Source organism: Peromyscus leucopus, chromosome 3, assembly GCF_004664715.2.
Source record: "Peromyscus leucopus breed LL Stock chromosome 3, UCI_PerLeu_2.1, whole genome shotgun sequence".
In the NCBI taxonomy this organism is placed as follows: domain Eukaryota; kingdom Metazoa; phylum Chordata; class Mammalia; order Rodentia; family Cricetidae; genus Peromyscus; species Peromyscus leucopus.
In genome coordinates, this window is record NC_051065.1 from 50,923,259 (window position 1) to 50,945,725 (window position 22,467).

General features: G+C 43.7%; 1 protein-coding gene across 10 annotated transcripts in view; it reads left to right on the forward strand.

Annotated features, from left to right (window-relative positions):
• Dgki (diacylglycerol kinase iota) overlaps nucleotides 1-22,467 on the forward strand; it is a 471,870-nt gene that overhangs the window by 60,097 nt on the left and 389,306 nt on the right. Inside the window, exon 1 of one of the 10 annotated variants that reach the window (XM_037203654.1) lies at nucleotides 18,053-18,159. The exons of the other annotated variants lie outside the window; for them this stretch is intronic. The gene's annotated coding sequence lies outside the window, so the exon portion shown is untranslated. Of the gene's footprint in view, nucleotides 1-18,052; nucleotides 18,160-22,467 lie in introns of those variants that run through there. 10 annotated transcript variants of the gene reach the window in all.

The following is a 22,467-nucleotide window of genomic DNA, read 5'->3' on the forward strand; positions in this document are numbered from 1 at the left end:
CATGTGGAAGCTAGACGAGTTTCTTTTGCTGACACGCTCTACCTTATTCCATTGATACAGGGTCTCCCAGTGAGCTTTCAAGGTCTGCCTGGCTCTGTCCCACAATGCTAGTGTTGCAGTCATGTGAGGCCATGCCCAGCTTTTACATAGGTGCCAGGGATTTGAACTCCGGTTTTCATGTAAGCACTTGTGATCACTGAGCCATAATTTTAAAGAACGAGGTTCTGAGGTATGGGTGGGATTAAAAGAATTAGAGTTATTTTTGACTGATCTAAGATTTAGAACTGTGATCAACAATCCCTGAGATAACCAAGTTTGGCATGTGGAATGTAGAACACAAGACCACTTTGATCTTCACTCCTTCTCTTTAACCTGCACAGTGAAGCATGCCCTGCCTAGGCAACTCTGGCCATTTGGGTAATAGAAACCATTCACTTTGAAAACATCACACTAATTCAGCAACTGAAATATCCAGTGTTTTACAACAGTAAAAGCTCTGAGGCTGATTTAGATTTGAGGCTTCTTCCCTCCTTACTGTGAGTTCCTATGATCCCACCATTGGAGGTGAAGGGTATCCCACCTATCCATTTCTATGAAGATCTCACCTATTCTCTTAATGTGTTGGCCTCTGTTGCAGACCCTCTTGGAACTGAAGTTGGGCTGGGGAAGAAGAATCAAAGAAAAGAGAAATTGTAGAGTTCTTACCTGGCAACTGCCGACCTGTTGATCTGGTGTCGGAGCTCTTTGAATCCAGTAGGCATTTGAGTTGACTTCTCGGGCTGCTCTGCTGATTTCCTTCTTCCACATTGCTGAAGGCTTCATAGCTTTGGTTTCCTGACACAAGGCTGATACATTGCTGTCCTAGCTGCACTTTGCTCAATCCTGTGGCGTCTGACAACACTTTCTAGGGCAGTCTTGTAATGACTGCCTCTTGGGTATAGCCTATACCTTGTCCACGGGGGATGCTAAGCATACTTGGTTTCTTCAAGCTCTGGCTTTACTTCAAATCAGTCAGCAAGCCCATTTCCCGTGTTAGGTAAATCAGATGCAAATTGGCTTGTCTTCTAAGCTTCATGAGCTGCCAAGGGTGTAGGAGAAGTCCTTTCTCTGCCATTTTAAAACTCTTGTCTCTTGATCTGAAGTGAAGAGGCAAGCGCTCTTACACTATGCTCCCTGGCTTGAGGGCTATTAACTCTCACCCACATTTCTAACCCCCTTGAAAAATTCCTGCCCCAAACATCAGATTCTTTATCCTCTTATGCTCATCATGGGATGAAGAAATTATGAGTTTTATACTCAGTTGGCATCTTCTTTGTAAAATTTTGAAAATGATCTCATTCTTTTCTGAAAATATATCAGTTTTAGAGAGGATATTCGTGGACACCTTGTTATACAAGAACAATCCTCCTGCCTTTGTTTCTTTAAAACACTTCTATCTACTTGGGGAAGTTTGTTCCCTGGGTTCAGGATTGGTGATATCCAGGGATGGGTTGCACTGAATGGCAAGGGTGGATGTAGGCATCTTGACAGAGATTGTATGTCTACCTTCACCAGAGACACGTTTACCTTCTTGGGCCCCATTGCATGAGCAGTTGTACATGCCACAAATACTCAATATACAATGACTGATTTTTGCCTATGCCAGTAATGAGTCTCAGCCTGACTCTGTAGCCCAGACCTCTTCCTGGGCACATTTTTTTTTTTATCTGACAGCCTGATAGATTTCTCACATTAAAATATCACAAGCTTAACATGCAGTGTTGCTCTAGACACCATTCTCCACCCCAAATGTCCATTCATCTTCATATCATTTCTCTTCAGGCTTAATGATTGCTCCCTAGAAATTCCCTTTGGTGGCTCAAATCAGAGTCCAGGGCATCACCTCTTGTGTTCTTCAACTCTTAATGCCTTGACCTGTTAGCAGTTTGGTGGTTTCCATGACCACCTTTCAAAATAGTGGTTTTATTTTTAAGTGTAAAAGGCTACTATGGAACGCAGCAGGACAGAAACAGTCTATCACGGATGACTTGAGGTCGATGAAGTGTCCCTCTCTGTCAGCACTGCCATTGTCTGTCACAAATCCCTGGCCAGCCGTCAGACTCCTTCCATTGTATGTTCTTTCGCAGTTACTTTCTTCATTCAGGCCTTCATCATCCCTTGCTTAAAGTCATGCACCTAAATTAGACAGAGAGTATGGATATCCTGGGACATTTCAAATACATAAGAAAGTAACAAAATGAGTGTTAGTGACATCGTCACCTAGTTTTGAGACTCAAGGTAACGCCTCAGCTTGCTTCCCACTCCATACTCTTTGATATTGATGACTTTATAGGCTTTAAATAAAACTTATATTCCATTTTAGGACATTTTGTTTTGCTATAATAAACCCCCTTAGGTTGGATAATTTATAAAGAACAGGATTTTTTTTCCCCACAGTTTTGAGGGCTGGGAAATTCAAGGCTAAGGTGCCAACATCAACTATGAGTCTTCTTGCTTTGTGTTAACGTGTCAGAGAGGTAAAGACATAAAAGGAGGCCAGGTTCCCTTTCTGCCCCTTTCTCTAAGAAGGGAGCCCTTGTGGCCTCTTCACCTCTCAGGGATTTCAACTCTGTGCTTTCACAGCGGCAGGTAAATTCCAACCCAGTTACATGGGTATGTGCACATGTGCATGGGTGTGTCAGCACATGGAGGCCCAAGCTTGATATTGGGAATGGCTCTTCTGACTTATTCATTGATCCCGAGTCTCTTTATCAAACCCAGAGCTTGCTGATACAGCTGGTCTCAATAGCCCGCTTGCTCTGGAGAAACGTTTTCTCGGCCTTTTGAGGCTGGAATTGCAGATAGGCCATCACTCCCATTTGGCATTTATGCAGCCTTTGGGGATCCAAACTCTGGTCCTCATGTTTAGGCAGAAATGGCTGTAACCACTGAGTCATCTCCTTAGCCCTCAACTGAGCTTTGGAAGGGACTAACACCACATAGACATTCAAACTGTAGCATGATCACTGACATGTGGAAATCTGAGATAGCATTTCTGATATGTGGATCACAAACCCACTTTATAGTCTGATGCCCCTCAGAGACAGAAAACATGTCATTTCCTCAGAGATTTCCTCTTTCCTTAGAAGTGCCTTTCCACTTCATTTCCATGCAGCTAGAGGCAGCCACTGTTCTCAGGTTTTTCACATTAGCTTTGTGTGTTCTAGAATTTACAATAAATGGTTGTGTGTTCTCTCCCTCTCCCTCCCCACCTCCCTCTGTGTTTATATGTATGTGTCTGGGTGTTTGTGGGTGGGGGAGGGTGTTGCATGCTCATGTGTGTGGAGGTCAGAAGTCAACTCTAGGTAAAGTTTTTCAGAAGCCATCCATCTCATTTTTGGAGACAGGGTCTCTCCCTGGGACCTGGTCCTTATTAGTTAGGTTCTACTAGCTGGCCAGGGAGCCCTAGCGTCAGCTTTTTTTTTTTTTTCTGTTTCCCGGGAGCTAGAATTACAAGTGTTTGACATTACATCTGGCTTTTTTTTTTTTTTTTAAACTTTGTTTCTGGGGATCAACTTCAGTATTCATTCTTGCCTGCGGGCACTTGACTAACTAGACATGGAAGAATGCTCAGTTAGTAAAGTGCTGGTCGGCAAGCCGTCTCCCTAGTCCTTGGCAATGGGCATTCTTTTGTGTCTAATTTCCTTCACCTAATATAATGGCATGAAACTTCCTCATACCGCTTCCCAATTAGTAGTCCATTCCTAGTCCTACCGGGTAGTGTTCTGTTACATGAGCAAACCCAGGCTGCTCAAGACTTCCCTGTAGAGGGGCGTTTTGGTTGTCCTGTTTGCCTGTTGCGAATGAAGCTGGCCTGAACACTCTTGAAGCTTTTGCAGGCGTAAGTATTCATTTCACTTGTATAATTTCCCGGATGTGAGACTGGGGCTAAAAGAGTTTGATCTGCATCTTTACTTTGAGAAGAAATTCCTAAATCCTTCCATTTTACTGGAAAGGTGTAAGAGGCCTGGCTTGTGCTGGCCACATCCTCACTAGCCAGTGTAAAGAGTCACAAGTCTTCCAAGTCTGCGGCTTCACCTTTCATTTCCTAGTGTCTCAAACTGATTTTTATTGAATACTCAAGGTTTTTTTTTTTTGCTGGTCTTTTAATTTAAAATTTAAATTATTGTTTTTATTTTATGAGTATGAGTGTTTTGCCTGCATAGGTGTCAGTGTATCGAATGTATGTCTGGTGTCCGTGGAGGCCGGAAGAAGGCATGGGATCCCCTGGGACTAGAGCTACAGAGAGCTTCGAGCTTCCATGTGGGTGCTGGGAACTGAACCTCAGTCCTCAACAAGAGCAGCCAATGCTTTTGACCACTGAGCCTTCTTTCCTGCCCTGATTTTTGGCATTTAAATAGTTTAAAACTCAATATTAGTGCGTTTCAGGAATAAGAAAAGTTCTATACATAAATGTTTTGTGAGGTGGGTATCTGCTGAATATTTTCTGTCAATCTGAGGCATTCCCATCGACTTCCTTAATGTTATTTTCTAATAAGTAAAAAATTTGTTTTACTTCTTTTTATTTTATTTTATTTTTTTGAGACAGGGTTTCTCTGTGTAGTTTTGGTGCCTATCCTGGATCTTGCTCTGTAGCCCAGGCTGGCCTCGAACTCACAGAGATCCACCTGGCTCTGCCTCCCGAGTGCTGGGATTAAAGGCGTGCGCCACCACCGCTCAACCTACTATGTTTTACTTCTATCACATTGTTTTTTGTATCTCTGAGAAATCAATACATATTCCTAGGCCACAAAATGAGTCTCCCATGTTTTTTTTTTTTTCCAAAAAGTTTTACAGTTTAACTTTTGCAAGCAATCCATGATCCACCTTGAATTAAGTTTTTGCGTGTGTTGCAAAATAGGGGTTGAGGAACATTATTTTCATGTATATCTAGTAATTCTAACATAATTTGCTGAAAAGTTCTCTCTTGCTTTATTGACTTGGTGACTTTGCTAAAAACCCATCAATGGCAGAGTGCATGCCAATTCCACACTGGATATAAGATGTTTTGAAGTTCTGTGGTACACACTCTCTACCTTTGTTTTTTTTTTTTTTTTCAAGATTGTTTTAAGTTTCCTTCATCCTTTTCATTTCCAGTTATTATTGAAAACTAGCATGTCAACTTACTTTATTATTTAAATATATTTTTAATTAAAATATAATGACACCACTTCTTCCTTTCTCTTCCCTCGCTCCCATGCCCCCTCAGATTGACAACCTCTTTTCTTTGATGAGTACTGTTTTATATACACATGGAAGAATCAGCTTTTACTTTAAAAGTTGTACTGGGATTAGGCTGAGATCGTATTAACTCCAAGTGTGCACATACATGTTTCTGATTTCTAAAGAATTTGAAAGAAAAAATTTATTAAAGATTTAAGAGCTCATTCCCTTTCTGGGTTTTTGCTAACATTTATGCCTTCTAACTTTCTGCATTCCTACTTTTTCTGAATTCATTGTACACCCAATAAACCCAGGAAACAGAGGGATTCTACAGCAGCCCCAACTATGTGTGGGTTAAGAGTGTCCTGAGGCAAGAATTTGCAAACTTACAAATTTTGTCCCATGTAATGTCTCTTTTGATGGTAGCTCCTGCTCTGCTTGCTGCCTGGTTATGGGTACTTCCCAATGCCTTCAACAGTTTTTAAAGACAAATATCTGTAGCTGTGGAGAGGGCTTAACTGATAGAGGATGTACTGTGTAAGCATGGCAGCCTGAATCCAGATCCTCGGGACCCACATTCTTCTCTCCTGTATTCTCTGGTTGCAATCTTTTTGTATTCTTGAGACACACGCTGCCCTGCAAATCTCCCTTCCTTGCCTGTATTTTGGATCCTGACAGAAGTTCTTGTACCTTCACCTTCTTTGTACCTAGTTAACTCCCCAGTTCTTCAGAAGTCAGCTCCAAGTATCAGCTTATTGGAGGAAATGTCTGCTGTGGGGTTATTCCCAATTTCTTATTTTCCCTCCTCTGTGTAGTTTATTATTACACCCTATAACTTGTGGACCACCTCTTCTTATGAGTAGGATCTCTAACTGTTACTTATCTGTTTCTATGATAAGACACCATGACCAAGGTGACTTATAAAAGAAAGCATTGAATTTGGAGCTCATGGCTCCAGAGGGTAGTAGAGTCCATGACCATCATGGTGGAGAGCATGGCAGCAGGAAGGAGGCATCATGCTGGAGCAGTAACCAAAAGCTTGTAGGAGAGAGAGAGAGAGAGAGACTGGGATGGCATGGGCTTTTGAAAACTCAAAGCCCATGCCTAGGGGCATACCTCCTCCAAGGATATGTGTCCTTGTCTGACAGACTGTATGGTCAAGTTATGAACACTCTGCAAATTTAAGTGTCCAGTAATCTCCAAGTGTTTTTCTTTGTTCTTTTCACTTATGTCACTGTATATTAAATACCAATATGAAATCCCCCTAGAAGTACCCCAGCTGCCCGGAGGCAGGTCATTCAGACACTTCAGAAAATATACCAGGTCTGGAGTCCTATGCACAAACACCTTTCCATAGAATTAAACACCTTAATTCTTTTTCAGCTTTTTGAGGCAGTTCTCATGGTGGAACTCAGGCTGGGAGCCAGCCTCTCCTTGAACTAGCAGCAATCCTCCTGCCTCATCTCTCCAAGTGGCAGGCATGAACCACCACCCTTGGCTAAGGCCTTCCATAATAACTGATGATTATCTCATTATTTCTCTTTCCTTTCCATCTTCCCTTAAATTAGTGGCTCTCAACCTTCCTAATGCTGCGACCTTTAATGCAGTTCCTCGTGTTGCGGTGACCCCCAACCATAACATTATTTTCATTGCCACTTCATAACTGTAATTTTGCTACTGTTAGGAATCTTAATGTAAATATCTGTGGTTTCCAATAGTCTTTGGCAACCCCTGTGAAAGGGCTGTTCAACTCCCAAATGTGTGTGAGCCACAGGTTGAGAACCACTGCCTTAAACAGAACCCCTACAACACTGCTTTGAACCTCACCCATATAAAACCTGCTTTCTCCAACTTCTCACTTACCTCAAAGGCTTCTCATACCATTTTTTAAAAAAACACTGTAGTTGACCTCTTTAATGCAGGTCAACTTGAAATAATCATGGTTGACTTCCATGTCGGTGTATAAATGTGCATGTCCAGACATAAGCACTCTTTTAACTACTATTAAGTAATAACATATATTAATAATAAGTGCTGTATTCATATGAAATTGAGAGTATGAAATGAAAAATATAAGCATTTTCTTTAACTACATCTGCTCCAAATATACCTCTTCCCCAGCACTAGAGACAGGGGGGACACTACCACTTTTTATGTTGTGTATCTTTCCATATTTTTCTCTAAGTCTCTATGAATGAACACACACAGTAAGGTGACTATGAAAGTATTGGACACTGAAATGGTGAAATATGTAAATAGAAAACCAAGCACTTAAAAATACACTCTTTTTATTGTCTACGTAAACTGAAATTAGTTTAACTGCCTACCAGGGGGAACCAAGTTAAAGGTAACAAGCCTGCCACATCAGTTTAATAAATTCTAAATTCTTAGCTGGTTCGGTCCTTTGTTTGATGATGTGGCTGTCTCTAGCTAATTGATAGTTCCATATCAAGCATGATTTAAAACAGGGAAACATATCAATCTGCACCAGTGATTCATGCATTGCATTAATAAGCCCCAGGCTCTATATTGAGCTGTTCTTTGCTCCTTTCATTCAAGGATGCACTCTGGGGGTTAGAGAGGTGGTTAGGGTTCAGTGGCTCACTGCGCTTGCTGCTCTCCTGGAGGACCTAGGTTCAGTTCTCAACATCTTCATTGGGTGGTTCACAGCTGCCTAGCCTTCCAGGGGATCTGGCCTCCTCTTCTGGCCTCTAGGGGTACCTGTACACACACAAAATAAAATACATTTGTGTTGGTTACACAATGTTTATTTATTTAATTTTGTGTGTATGCATGTGTGCCTGAATTATTTATGTGCACCTTGTATATGTAGGAGCCTACAGAAATCAGACAAGGAGTCAGAGTCCCTGAAACTGGAGTTATAGATGGTTGTGAGCTGCCATGTGGTTGCTGGAAATGAAACCCAGGTCCTCTGGAAGAGCAGTCAGTGCTCTTAACTGCTGAACTGACTCTCCAGCTCCACTTGATGCTTTTTTTAAAATATGAGAACAGAATAGATCCACTTCATTGTTCCTTATGTCAGGATATTATACCATCACACACACACACACACACACACACACACACACACACACTGTATTTATTTATTTATTTATTTATTTATTTTTTGGTTTTTTCGAGACAGTGTTTCTCTGTGTAGCTTTGCGCCTTTCCTGGAACTCGCTTTGGAGACCAGGCTAGCCTCGAACTCACAGAGATCTGCCTGCCTCTGCCTCCTGAGTGCTGGGATTAAAGGCGTGCGCTGCCGCCGCCGCCGCCGCCGCCACCACCACCACCGCCTGGCCGTATTTATTTATAAAGCTCTTTACTATTTAATTTCTTCTAACATTTTGATGTTATAAGTAATGGTGCCCACATATCATCTTAATTTCTCTCTGTAGCTCAGTGAATACTGCTATAGGATAGATTTATAGGGGAGCAATTGCCAGTTCACAGTGTACAGGGTGATCAGTATTTCATTCACCTGTAGGAATTGTACAGACATCCTATGTCACCTGCACTGATAGGAGCTTTAGTATCTCCTGGAGATTGAAACTCCAAGGCAAATGTGAACACACTCATGCAAATTCTATAGTTCACTTGGAGATTGGGTACCATGGATGTACATACTCCACCTTTCTGGTCAGAGGCAGCGTGTAGGCATGAAAGGGTACCATTGAGGGGTCTGGGTGGGCAGTGAGGAAAGGCTAGTGAGTCAGAGGGGCCAGTGCTTGCTCGCCCAGAGTGAGGAGTGTCTGTCAGGCTTAGAAAGAACTCTCGAGTATTGTTTCCTTTCTGTCCTCATGAGCTTGTAGCTCATTTCCCTGAGATTTCATGATCAAGACTGTTCAACTTAATCCTGGAACTGCTTCCCGTCTGTATAAGAGATGAGATAATGCTCTTTGGACACACATGAGCATTAATGAGAGGAGGGAGGGGAGGAGGGGAGGGGAGGGGAGGGAGGGGAGGGGAGGAGAGGAGAGGAGAGGAGAGGAGAGGAGAGGAGAGGAGAGGAGAGGAGGGACAAAACACCAAGTGAGTCAGAGAACTTCTGCTTGTGAGTCCAAGCCAGCTGCGTGTTAAACAGACCTGCCCGGAAAACCTGCTGAGTGGAACACTTGAGACTAGTTCAGAGATGCTGGTGGTGGATGGACTTGCATGTCTCTGAAGAAGCACCACCAATAACAACGGTCCCATGATGTCACAGAAACCGTGACTCTTGCTTGTCCTACTTCCCATTCGGTTCTAGCACCCCACTTCCATTTCCTATGGGTCTGCAGCACAGGGACCTGGGGGAGAGAAGAGCGTCACTTAAAGGAGGGAGTGAGGCAAGCTGGAGTTGTGGTCCCACCTGGCAGCGTGTCTGCCCACCGGCAAGGTGGTCTTGGACGAGGTGCCACCTGGTAAAGGGACCTGGAGTACTCTGCTGCTGCTGCTGACAAGTCAGACATGTGGGACCGCTGGAAGGAAAAACACCCCTGGACTGGGCAGAGGTTTGACTTCCGTTCTCTTGGTCTCTGTCTCTCTCTGCAGGGGGTAGGGAGGAAGGGTCAATGTGTGTGCCGCCCACACCTGAACATGAGCAGGAAAGGATGTGCAGCTTCACTGGTGCATGCAGAAAGCAGTGAATTTTATTTCCAACAGGGGGAGAAACTTCAGAGCTGGAGGTGTGGTCTATGGGGACTGTGTGGAGATTCCTAGATGTGCTGTTCTCACCAACGTAACTGTCAGAGAAAATCTCCCCTCGACTGACCAACCAGTCAGGAAAACAGCAGCTAATGTGATTTCCCTCTTTCAGTGTGAAAATATTTGTAATGTAATTTCATGTTGCTCAGATTATGACCATAACTTCTCTAGTCAATAGCGAAACCTTTAAGAAGTTCGGATGTATCCCACTGTGGTTTCTACGGAATGTGATTGGGACTTCATTTGGTTTAGTGTATGTGGTGTGTGTGTGTGTGTGTGTGTGTGTGTGTGTGTGTGTGTGTGTGTGTGTGTATACCTGCCTTGGTACACATGTGAAGGTCAGAGGGTGACTTTCCCGAGGTCGGTCCCGGGACTCAAGCTCAGGTCTCCAGGCTTGGTGGCAGAGCCATCTCCTCTGTTTTCTGTGTTTTAAAGTAGGGGTAACTTTCCTTTCTCCCTCCTTGAAATGCATCTGCTCAGTGTGCGCGGTGGGTCATCGCTCTTAGGGTCGCTCTGTGATTGGGTGAGGGGCCTGTGTCCTAATCCTTCAAGGACTGGCTGTTGGAGGAGGCAGTTTAGACCACAGACTTGCCTCCTCCACAGGCAGGTCACTCACTGGCACCTTCTCACTGACTCACTCCGAAGACTTTTTTCCTTCCTTTTTTTCAGTTGGAGAGTACCGATGGAATTTCATTTGAATTTTTAAGGACCCTTTAAGTAGAATTTAGTAATATTTTAAAATACTCGTCAATATTAGTCTCAAAGCCAAAAAAGAAAGAAAGAAAAAGAAAGAAAAGAAAAGAAAAAGAAAAAGAGACAAAAGAAAAGCTCAAGTAGCAGAGTTCAGACAGTTCTCTCTCAAAATAACGTAGTGTTCAGGCTTAGTGTTCTGTAGCCAATGCTGACCGGCTTAGACTTGCAAACCTCCCCTCTTTGTAGGCACCCGCCCTGTGGAGATGGAAAGAGGGGGCTTAGAGTTGGGCACTGTTGTACGCAGCCACTTTACTCTTTGGGTCTGCAGCAGGGCATGTGGCCTCGGTGACCCTGTGTCCTTATCTACAGAGTGAAAATGATGCTTAAAATAGTATTGCAGTGAGGGGGATCTCAGATTCAGTAGAAGGTTTAAAGTGTTTGAATGAAAAGCATTCGGTCTTATGTCCATATTTCTAAGGTTTGGGTTTATTGACTTTGCTTTCTAGGCCTTGGGTTTCTCTGCTATTTTAAGCAGAATGCAATCTTCTTGAAGTATGTAACTATGGATTTGCCAGTGGAATTTTTCTGAACTGATTTCTTTCGTTTGGAGATGGGAAGGAGTTGAAACAGGATATCTCACTGTACCCAAGGCTGCCCTGGAACTCACTGTGTAACCAAAGCTGGCTCGAAGTAGAGGTGATGCTCCTGCATCCGCCTCCTGAGTGTTGGGGTTTCAGGCGGGAGCCAGCACACCTAGATCTCTTTCTCTGAGAACTGCCTGTTGAAACAGCTCCTTGCTCGGCATCTCCTGGGTACTCTCTTAGTCTATGGGGGCCTCATCACAGGTGTCCTGCAAGCTCTGCATCTCAGGGGTCCAACCTTTTCTGGTAATCAGGACATCCCTTCAGAGACAGGCTCTCCAAAGGAAGGTATTAGTTTTCTTTCCAAAGAGTTTACTGACATCATCACAGTGATGGGCTGTACTTACTCACCCTGAGCTGTGTGAGGACTTCCCCAATTGTCACGTCTTTGCAAGGATTTTCTTACCACTATTTGCTATGTATCATTTTATAAATTGACTTTGGTTACAATAAAATGCCTTAGTATAAGTAATCACAAGGAGTATTTCACAGACTATTCTTACTGGTTCGAAGGAGAAGAGTCTACTGAGGAATGTGAGCTGCGCAGTGCCAATTACAGGATGAAAATGGGCCCCTTCTTGCTCGGCAGAGAGGACGGGAAGAGGGACAGATCTGTCCTGGAGCTCCACCCTCTCCTTCAGCAAAACAGCTTCTTCCACCAGAGACCCTGACTCAGCCCTCCTCTTCCCACCCCCTGTCTCTTTCTGATGTGTCTGTCCCCACTAATTCTAGGGTCACATCGCCTCTCTGCCTCTCCATCCCAGGCGGGGGGATGGAAAGCTCATCCCTGTTGGTGGAATCTGAGAACAGAAGCCTCTGTTTGTTGCCTGTATGAATACAACAACTTGGAATAACCACTGACAGTGTTTCCAAATATTTTGGCCCTATTTAAGTAAAGAGACATGAATAATTTGGAATTGGCATCCTTTTTCATTTTTTTTTTTTTTTTTTTTTTTTTTTTTTGCATTAGCAATAAATGTGATGAAACCTTTAAAACAAAGTTTCACAGTTAAGAGTGGTTGCCTCTGGTGGAGAGAGGAGGGCACAGGTCTGGGGCTTGAACTCATCCTTAGAAATCATTCTGCTTGCCTGCTTTTGTCTACACAGATTTGTGTAGTGCTTTGGTGTGTGTGTGTGTGTGTGTGTGTGTGTGTGTGTGTGTGTATGTGTGTGTGTGTGTGTCCTTTCTTTTGAATAGGCTTGGTTTGGTTTGGGAAAATCTCTGAGCATCTTGCTAGGTGGTGCACTGGTTATCCCAGGCTCAGGAATCAGTGAGAACGGTTCCCTCTAAGGGGTTCATAGTTCAGTAGATGAGTTAGAGATGGCCATCAGAAGAAAGTGTCTAATATGAGGTTGGTTAAGGGGATGATGACCTTGGAGTTAAATCTGTTCCTCTTTGGACATTTTTTTTTCATACTTTAAAAAAAATTTAGGCCAGGTGGTGGATGCCTTTAATCCCAGCACTGGGGAGGCAGAGCCAGATGGATTTCTGTGAGTTCGAGGCCAGCCTCGTCACAGAGAGAGATCCAGGACAGGCACCAAAACTACACAGAGAAACCCCGTCTCTCCAAAAAACAAAACAAAAAAAGATTTAGTTTTAGTTTTAAAGTGTGTGTGTGTGTGTGTGTGTGTGTGTGTGTGTGTGTGTATGTGTGTGTTAGTTGTGCACACATGTGTGTACTTGTAGAGTCCAGAAGACAACATCAGATCCCCTGGAGCTGGAGTTACAGGTAGTTATGAGCTACTCAATTTTGGTGCTGGCAACTGAATTCTGGTTCTAGGTGAGTGGGACAAGTGCTGTTAGCCACCAAGCCATCTCTCCAGTATCTGCACTTGAGTTCTTCAAATTCTGCCTTTATGATGACTGTATCTCAACTGTGTTCTCGATCTAATTAGTGGGAAAATAATAGATGAGGTCCTGTTATCTTCTTAATTTTTCCAACATTCATAAAGAACACGGCAGAGAGTGGGCAAGAAAACCAGCCATTTTATTTTGTTGCTTCCTTTCCTAAAAGAGCGCCCAGCCATGTGAGCTTCCCAAACCCACAGGTCAAAGCAAGGTACTGGACAAATGTTTATTTCCAGAAGCCCACAGCTGCAAGCCCTGTGTCCACACCAAGAGGTTCCCAACCTTCAGCAAATCGCAGAGCACCCAGGAGCAACCTCACCTTCCTGGAAAGTGTTCCTCAATTTGAGCTGGCATTAGCTCAACGAAGGTGTCTCTCTGTGGATCTGAGACCTTTGGGTTTTCCGACTAGACTTCCAGACTCAGTTAGGTCTGTTGGACATAAGCCAATCAATCTGTTGAGGTGGTTCAGTGGTAAGGGCATTTCCTTCAAGGATCATAGTATTGCCATTCTGAATAACCATGCTTGTTTAAAAAAAATTGTTAGGCAGTCATATCATTGCAGTACTGCTGAGAGTTAGGTATGGTGGTGCCTGCTTCCAGGCCCTGCCCTCTGGAGACTGAGGCAAAAGGATTGAGAGTTCAAAGATGGCCTGACATACATAGTGAGAATCTGCCTTAAAACAAATCAAAACTTTGTTGAAATTCCTCTCTCACCTAGGAGAGTATTTACTTTTGTGTCTATGAAGTGCGATTTGGGTTACTTAATTTTATGGGTTTGGGATTTTTTTTGAAGTGTTTTTTAGAGTCATTTATTTTATTTTACATGTATGGATGTTTTGCCTGTATATATGTAAGTGTCCTATGTGTACTACAAGAGAGCCCAATACCCAAGCAGGTCAGAAGAGGCATTGGATCTCCTAGAACTGGAATTATGGCTGGTCATGAATAACTATGGAAGTGCTAGGAACTGAACCTGGGTCCTCTGAAGAGTAGTATGTGCTTTTAACCACTGAGCTATCTCTACAGCTCCCCATGTTTTACTTTTAATTAGGTGTGTGTGTGTGTGTGTGTGTGTGTGTGTGTGTGTGTGTGTGTGTGTGTGTAGGAGTATGCATATATGAGTGCTGGTGCCTGTGGAGTCTAGAAGAGGGCATTAGATCCTCTGGAACTGAAGTTTTGTTCCCAGCACCCTCATGGCAGCTCACAAGCACATCCTGGGTCCTCGGGGAAAGCTGCAAATGTTCTTCACTGAGCTCTCTCCCCAGGCTGGGTCTGTGATTCTCATGTCCATATGATGCAGCATGACTCTATTTCATCTAACCAGTAGGTGAGTGCTTCACTACTGATCTTAATAAAGCATCTGACTTCTGCAAAAATATGGAATGTATTTAGAAAAATCAACATAAACTCTGGGAACAAAAAACCAGATTATACCAAAATGGAAGCTGATGCCTATAAAGGTCCAGTTACTACTTGTGCCCTGAAGGTTTGCTTCACACACCTTGATTAAAAGAGGTGGCTAGCCCCTTTGTCTTTAGTTTACCTCAGGACTATCTGATGTTGATATTTTAAATGAATTAAAAGGTGTAACACACACACATTTGTGTGTGTATATATATACATACATACACATATTTCTATAGTGAGATTTTTAACTCAGCACCTTATACATGCTAGGCGAGTGCTCTATCACACAACTCTAGCCCTAGCCCTATTTGTTATTATATTTTTATTATAAAAGTAACATTTCTTAGTAGTCAATGCTTGGTGGCAGGTTTTTTTTTTTTAAATTTTTTGTCTTCCTCGATTGATAAATACTTTTTTCTTGATCACATTAAACCTATTTATTTGATTCAAACAGTCTTCACATTAGTTCGGAATTTTCAGGCATGCATAGGGACAAAATGGTGCTGCAGATCTCTGCTCTCGGCTGCCTCACCACTTCTCCCTCCAGGCTCCAGCGTTTTCATCCTCTGGCTCATCCTGCATTGCCTCTGTTTCTCCCTTGCAAGCAATAGAAGCAGAAGGAGCGATTACCACCATGAATCAGGACTCCAAAATCAAAATTCTAAATCCCTGAGCACAAATGCTATCTCTTTTTCAGAATTTCCTGACCCACTTCCCCTTTTCTTTCTCTGTCTCTCTCTTTTTTTTAAAGATGACAAAATCGACTTTCTTTCCAATATGCCTTCTTCAAAAATCTCTCACAGTGATTGGCATTTTCCTCTTCTGCTACCTCTCACAAAGACCATGACAGCATGCCTCAGACAGAATACCGGCTGCCAACATTTCATCTCAGAAAAGCAATGCTTTTTTCTGCAAGAGTTAGTTTTTCTGATGAAACCAGCATATGGGCCGTTTAATAGAAAACTCAAAAGACTTCAGAACACAATTTAGCAGCCATTCAATCAAGCGGTCGCAATTTCTTTTGTCCCCAGCAGGAAGGAGATGGTTCAAGGAAGGGGCGGGGGTGGAATAGGAGAGGCGAGGGGGCTCTAAGGTCCCGAGGAGTTTGCAAGGAGTGAAAATTTAGGGCACTTTGTGCCAGAAGACACAGCTCCATTCTGCCCCGAGCTGGGACGCTCACTCCAGACACCTGCCTCTTTTTCCTTGGAAACATGCCCTTTGCTTACTTTTTTGTGTGGAAGCAGCTGGAAAGGATATTTTTTGCTCTGAGTCAGACCTTAGCTTGTGCAGAGGCTGTCTGATGCAAGTCATCTATTGTCACCCCCTGGTTTGGAGCTCTGTGTGAGAAGGTTGCTTAAATATGTGTGTTTTTAAATGGCTATAAAAATAAACAATTCACATAAACGTGCCCATCCTCTCCCTACTATGGGGCTTTGTTCTCCCTGACAAACTCCCCCTTTTCCTCCTTTGGCATTGACTTAGCTCTATGTTTCTAAATCCTGTTTGTCTTATAATTACATCATGTATGATCTGTCTTCCTTCTATGCATGGCAAGATTTGAAGCCAACATCGTCGTGTCTACCCATCACAGTTCCTCTCTGTCTTCCTTGTAGCATCATCAGTCAGACTTGTGGGTTAGTGACCAGTCACCTGGAATGTATTGTTTTGTGACATATTAAGTACTAGATGAGCAAATGTAATACAGTGTTGAAGAGCTGAGACATGTGTGAACTCCGTAGCAAACATATAGAACTGCTTTCTTCCCGTTCACAGACACAGTTTAAATGGTTGTTCTAAAGCCACATAAGCAATACTGGTGGTGTTTTACTGTAGTAAATCTGACTCCAGAGTGTTGGCAGAGCTTTCCTGTGCCAGCAGCCACTCCCCAAATAACAACTCAGAGGCTTAATATTAATTATAAATACTCGGCCAATAGCTCAGGCTTGTTACTAGCTAACTCTTACATTCAATGAATCCAAATTTTATCTATACTTTGCCATGTGGCTTGGTACCTTTTCTCATGTCCATCTTGTTTACACAGTATATAGAAGGATTATTCCACAGCAATAGAGCCTGTTTTTAACCATGGCAATCTAATTATTTTTAGTATTTACTTAGTTGGTTATTGCTCGTTTCTTGAGATGGGGTTGCACTCTGTAGTCTGTACTCACCTCAAACTCACCAATAAATTGTGACAGCAGTCCTACCTCAGATATTTGAAGTGGAGGGATTACAGATGTGAGCTACCACATCTGGCTTACTTATTTTTTTTTTTAAGGTGGGTCTTATCTGTGTAGCCCTGGAACTCATGATCTTCCTTTCTTAGCCCCAGTGCTGAGATTACAGACATGCGGGTAATTATTATGATTTTTAGAAAGGCTATTTTTAGTGGAGTCACATAGATATTATCATTTCTTTGTTTTTATTTCTTTTAGGATCCCTGCTAGTGGGATGTTCTGATTTTTTTTTTTTTTTTTTTTTTTTTTTTTTTTTTTTTTTTTTTGCTTTAACCCTGCAGCTCTTTGGGTTAACCCACAGAAAGACCACCCGACCTTTCCTCACACTCCTGATGGCTTTTGTTCTGTGCTGTTTCCCCATCTCAAGAGTGACTTCTTATTTCTGGCCTGCCCTGTTTGTCTCTTTCTTCTTCCCTGTTGTGGGATGCGGTCCTGCCTTTCATTGTAAGTGGCTTCCCTCCTGTGTTGGGATCCGCTGCTGTCAGTCACAGCTGTGATGGGGTTCCAGGACTTGGCAGGTGTTCTGCAGATGGCCCAAGGTTCTGGTTCTGGTACTGGTACTGGTTCTCCTGCAAAGGGACCACAGCAGCAATCGTCTGTAAGTGTTTCCTGTTATGGAATCTTCCAGACTTGTTCCTGGTGCTATGTACCTGTTGCAGGTGTTGTAGGAGTGACATTTGAGCTGGGGTGTGGTGTACATGTTTGTATATGTATGCACATGTGTATGTGGAGGTCAGAGGTCAATGTTGGCTTTCTTATTCTTTGGTTGTTAGCCATCTTAGTTTTGACACTGGTTCTCTTACTGAGTTGACTACCGGGCTGGCCAGTGAGCCCCAGGGAGGGATCCCCCAGCTCATTCCTCTGTGCTGGGATTGTAAGTGTGTGCTGCCAAACTGGGATTGTAAGTGTGTGCTACACACAGGATTTACCTGTGTGTAGGGGATATGAACTTGGGTCCTCATACCCGCCGGGCAAGTGCTTTATTGTTCCCCAGTTCAGGTCCTCCTTTTTAGACTCTTATCTACCCCCTCCTCCACCCCCATCATCCTGCAAACTCTCTGCTTGTGTGTCCCACTTCCTGGAGACCACTCTCCCGGCTTTTCTTTTTATGATCGTTTGATTCAGTTAGTAACGGGTTTCATTGTGGCATTTCCCTACTCAATCATTATTGCACTTCATTCTTATTCAGCCGCCTCCCCCGCTGCTTTCCCCTGGCTCCTTTCTTGCTGCTTCTCTTCCTCTTCCCAAGTAAACCTCCCTTCTGCTTTTAGTCAATGTATTCAGTTGCTCTCCATTTCCCCTCCACCCGTTTAAAATCTCTTCTTCCTCTGTGCCCCTCCTGTCCTGAGAGAGAAGGAGGGGTGGTTCTCTCACCTGGTTGCCGTGAACCAGTCTGCCTTTCCCCACTCTTTCCTCTGAGACTCCAGCTTTCCTGTTCTGATAGGTGAGTGGGGTCTTGTTTATTCACTTTCCCCCTTCTAGAATTTCTTTTCGGTCACTGTCACCTGTCCTTTTCTCTCTGTCTGTGTGGAATGTCACATTTTAAAAACTTAATTACTTTCATTAGATTGGAGTTTGGGAAGGGAACAGAGAAAAACAAGAAGCCGATAGTTAATGAAAGCCTGATTACATCGTCACAGAGGAGATTTATTTCCTGGAGTGGGCTCCATTTTCCTGTGGGGTTGGAGACCTCTGGATGATGGTCTCAGAATGGGGCCCTTTGTCGTCTTACTTGAGCTTTGGTAGTGGATGCCGGCCTTATTCCTTCCTTTTGTCTCACGGTTCTCAGCCTTTAGTGACCTTCTCCAGTTCCTTTCTCTTCCTGTCTGGATGTGTCAAGCAAAGAAGAAGAGTCAGGTTTCAGGAAGTGGATTCCCTGTCCAGGGACTCTCTCATCCCGCCAGGTTTCCTTTAGCCTTTTCTTCTCAGAGTCTCTGGAAAAACACCTGTGCTCGGCCTCATGCTGCTGACTTCAAGCCTTAAGTGTGGGCATAGCTTCTCTGGGGAACCAGTTTGAGGCTGTGGGGTGAGTTCTGAAATGGACCATTGGCTTTCTCTCCTTAGCCAGTAGTAGTAGGCAGGGTGGTTTGGGGCTTCACAGTCTTCCTGGGGACCTGGATACCATACTCTGCCTTTCCTTGGTACTTGCAAGTCTGAGGTGTCCTCTGCTGCACTCTATAATAAATAATGCAGTGTGCAGTCTTGTAATCTCTAGAAAGACTTCTGGGTTCACTCCTTCTTCAGAGGGCCAATGTGGCAATAGCTTTAAACCTTGACAAGGGCTGACTGTGGTGGGAAGGTGCTTTGGAAGGCTGAGTCATCTGGGATTCTCAGTTATGCTTTGCTCTGGCTAGTAACTTTTCCAGCAAGATTAAAGGATGCATGTGAAGGGCTTATCACATTGGCAGCATGCACAAAGCTGTAAAGAATGATCCATGTGATTGGTGACAAAAAATATATCTCAAATGATTTGGATGGGCTGGACTGCTGGATTAAAAATGACAAGACATTTCAAAAAGATAGGTGGAAAATCTAATTTTGGAATAATAATAATAATAAAACAATGGTAATGATGGGGTGGGGTCATCTATTACCAGAATTCCTAGTAGAGAAAGAAACAAAGAGGTTTCCTCTGACTAGAAGCTCAATATGAGCCAGTGAACTCAACGAGAGCACTGCAAATGTAGCTGAGGTGATGGAACCATAATGGATGCCATATGCATCACACCTCCCCATTGAAATGGTTAGGCTACTGTAGCCGGGAGATTTCCTGTGTCCCTCCTGGCCTGCGGTCAGGACAAATCTTTCCCACTCGCTTCCCGCAAGTGAACACACAGAGGCTTATATTAATTAAAACTGCTCAGCCATTAGCTCAGGCTTATTACTGATTAGCTCATACACTTGAACTCAGCTCATTTCTGTTAATCTATATGTTGCCCTGTATTCCATGGCTTTACCTGTGTGCTATTACATGCTGCTCCCTGGACAGTGGGCTGGCATCTCCTGACTCAGTCTTCCTCTTCCCAGAATTCTCCTTGTCTGCTTATCCCGCTTATACTTCCTGCCTGGTTACTGGCCAATCAGCATTTTATTAAACCAGTCTACAAAAGCATCATCCCACAGCAGGCTACACCTGGTGTCTTGTGTTTGCTGGCTGGTGAACCTTTTATTACACGTGGAAGATGAGAGTTTTTCAGAGAAGCAAGGGGCCTTAAGGCCTGGAGGCATGTTTCAAGAGAAACCATGGAGAGAACTGAGCGTATTTAGATGCAAAACAAAATTGTCTCATTAGCTGTGGAATTTTAGGTGAGCTACTTATTACTCTCTTAGCTTCTGTGGCCTCAATGAGTAAAATGGGGAGGGGGTGATTTCTGTGTGGTGGTGGCAGGGAGGAGTGGCAGGAAATGCCACAGGGTAGGAGCTCATGAGGGCATTGCTCTCACAAATGGGTTAGTCTGTGTACAGATTAGTGAGTATCTCTAGAGTTGGTGTGCTATGAAAGTGCTGTCCTTTGTACATGCCTCTCTTACCATGTGATGCTTTGTGCTAGCTCAAGACTCTAGCAAAAGCACCAGCCACAAGGACTTTGACAGAAACAATAGTCTGCCCTGGAACTTCCCCAAGTCCAGAAATGTAGGTTGAATAAACCTTTATTCCTTATAAATAACCCAGCTTTAGGTATCCTGCGATAGCACCAACAAAAACCAGACTATGTCATCTCCTTTCACTCTTAATGTCTTGGTTAGGAAGACAGATGAGGGTGGCCATGTCAGTTGCCACCGCAGAAGACGGACTTCACATGCCTTATCCTGACATATAGATGGACACAGTCTCACTCTCCCCTTACTACCTCCTGAGAGTTCTGCTTTGTGTCTGCCTCTTGCTCCCTTACAATGGGGATTAAACCTCAGCATGAGTTTGGATGACACATTCAGATCACAGGGAGGGGTTTAGTAAATGCCCAGGCCAACAGGTGGAAATGGAACTCTTGTAGTGTGTCAGTCAAGCTGGAGGAAAGTCTGTCTTGTGAATGGGCACTGTGGCTAGGAATGAGCTACCTCATGGAGTTGGTGAATGGACTGACTACCTGGGGAGGCATTTAAGCAGGGCTTGCAGGAACAAGTCTGGCATTTCTGGAAGGGTAGAGTGTGCTGAATGAACTTGGAGGTTCTTATTAAATACTCTGCTAGGTGAAGGGGGCATATAAAATAAGTTAAATAGTGACGTGCCAGCTACCCTAGCCTTCTTTACTGTATTTTACAAGTACAAAAATAAAACAATAAAGAGAATTCTTACCCTTTCACCACCTACCAGAGTTCCTTCTGAGTGATAAAAGTAATCTAGAATCCAACCGTTCATCAGGACAGTCGATCTTGGTGTGTGTTCGAGGGGGTTTATTAGAACAATGGTGTCCTGAGCTTAGGGTGTGCTGCTTAGGGAAACACATATCCTGGAATATTCTTGAATGACCCCAGTTGCAGCTGAGGTATGCATCTAAATGCAGTTATTAAATGTTTTCCGGACCAGGCCCTGGATCAGTGACAGCATCTCACCAGCCATGACCTGACACCCTCAGTGTCTTAAAGCAGATGTAGCCATGCTCGGCATGCCCCAGAGAGAGGCCAGCTCTGGGTGGCAACCTGCCACTTCCCTCCTGTGTCTGATTTTCAGGTCCAGGCCACTCGTGTTGCATTACACATATGACAAGAGGGTGGAAATTTCTCGAGGTCTTGAGCCTGGAGTTCTATCACCTGCTGGCAGCCTGCTGGCTGCATCCCGCCATTACTGAGTTCAGACCGTGCATTTTCCTGTTTGGGGTACAAACCCCACTTGGCGACCCTCTACTTGCTGGAGCTGTCACTCCCGTGTAAATAAAGCCCCCTCCTTTGTTCACGGTTGCCCCCTACCCACTTCATTCTTGGAGAGGGGGAGGTAATGATTCCACCAGAGACAGGAGACTCACTCATTCATTAGGGTACACCCCTAGATCCCTACAGCCCAGGGGGAAAGAGCACTGTTCCTTTCTGGAACTCTGGGGAGCCTCTGCACACACTAGCCTGAGGTCCATGATTTAGGATTTTTTTGCAGGGATGAGTTGTACCCTAAGTGACAGAGGAAAACTACTGAGTGACAGTAGAGGTTCTTTGGGGGAATCAAGGATGATAAAGGGGATATAATAGCCAGAAAGTTATATAAGGTAGGCAAATATTTTGTAAGTTTTCAAAAACTGGATGCCTGTGGATTTCACAAATGAAGATGATGAGAGAATCTGACATCATTTCCATCAAGATGGTCTTGGGTGGGTTATGAAACACCATGTGGATTCTTAGACAGAAGTCAGATGATGCCTGAATTCAAACACTGGCCCACTGAGAATGCTTAGTCCAGGTGGTATGATTTCTTTTCAAGAAATTGAAAGCCAAAACGCCTTATGTGGGATAAATACAGTAGACATGGTCTACCTGGGCCTTAGCCATTTGACACCCTCTCTGTATAAGTTCACTGCCCAGCCAATCGTCCTGGGCAAGACTGAAGAGTATGAAAGCAGCTGGAGTTTCACCCTCCTGTGCATAACTTCTCCAGTGCCTCATAAACATGCCAATTTTGACTGTGGTCATTAGTGCTTACAAAAGGACAAGAAATGCATGTGGAAATACTTAGTGTGCTTACTAATGTGTAAAAATGTCCTACATTTATCTCTCTCTTGAAGAAACTAGTGCCTCACTAGAGAATTCATAGATGGACCTTGTGC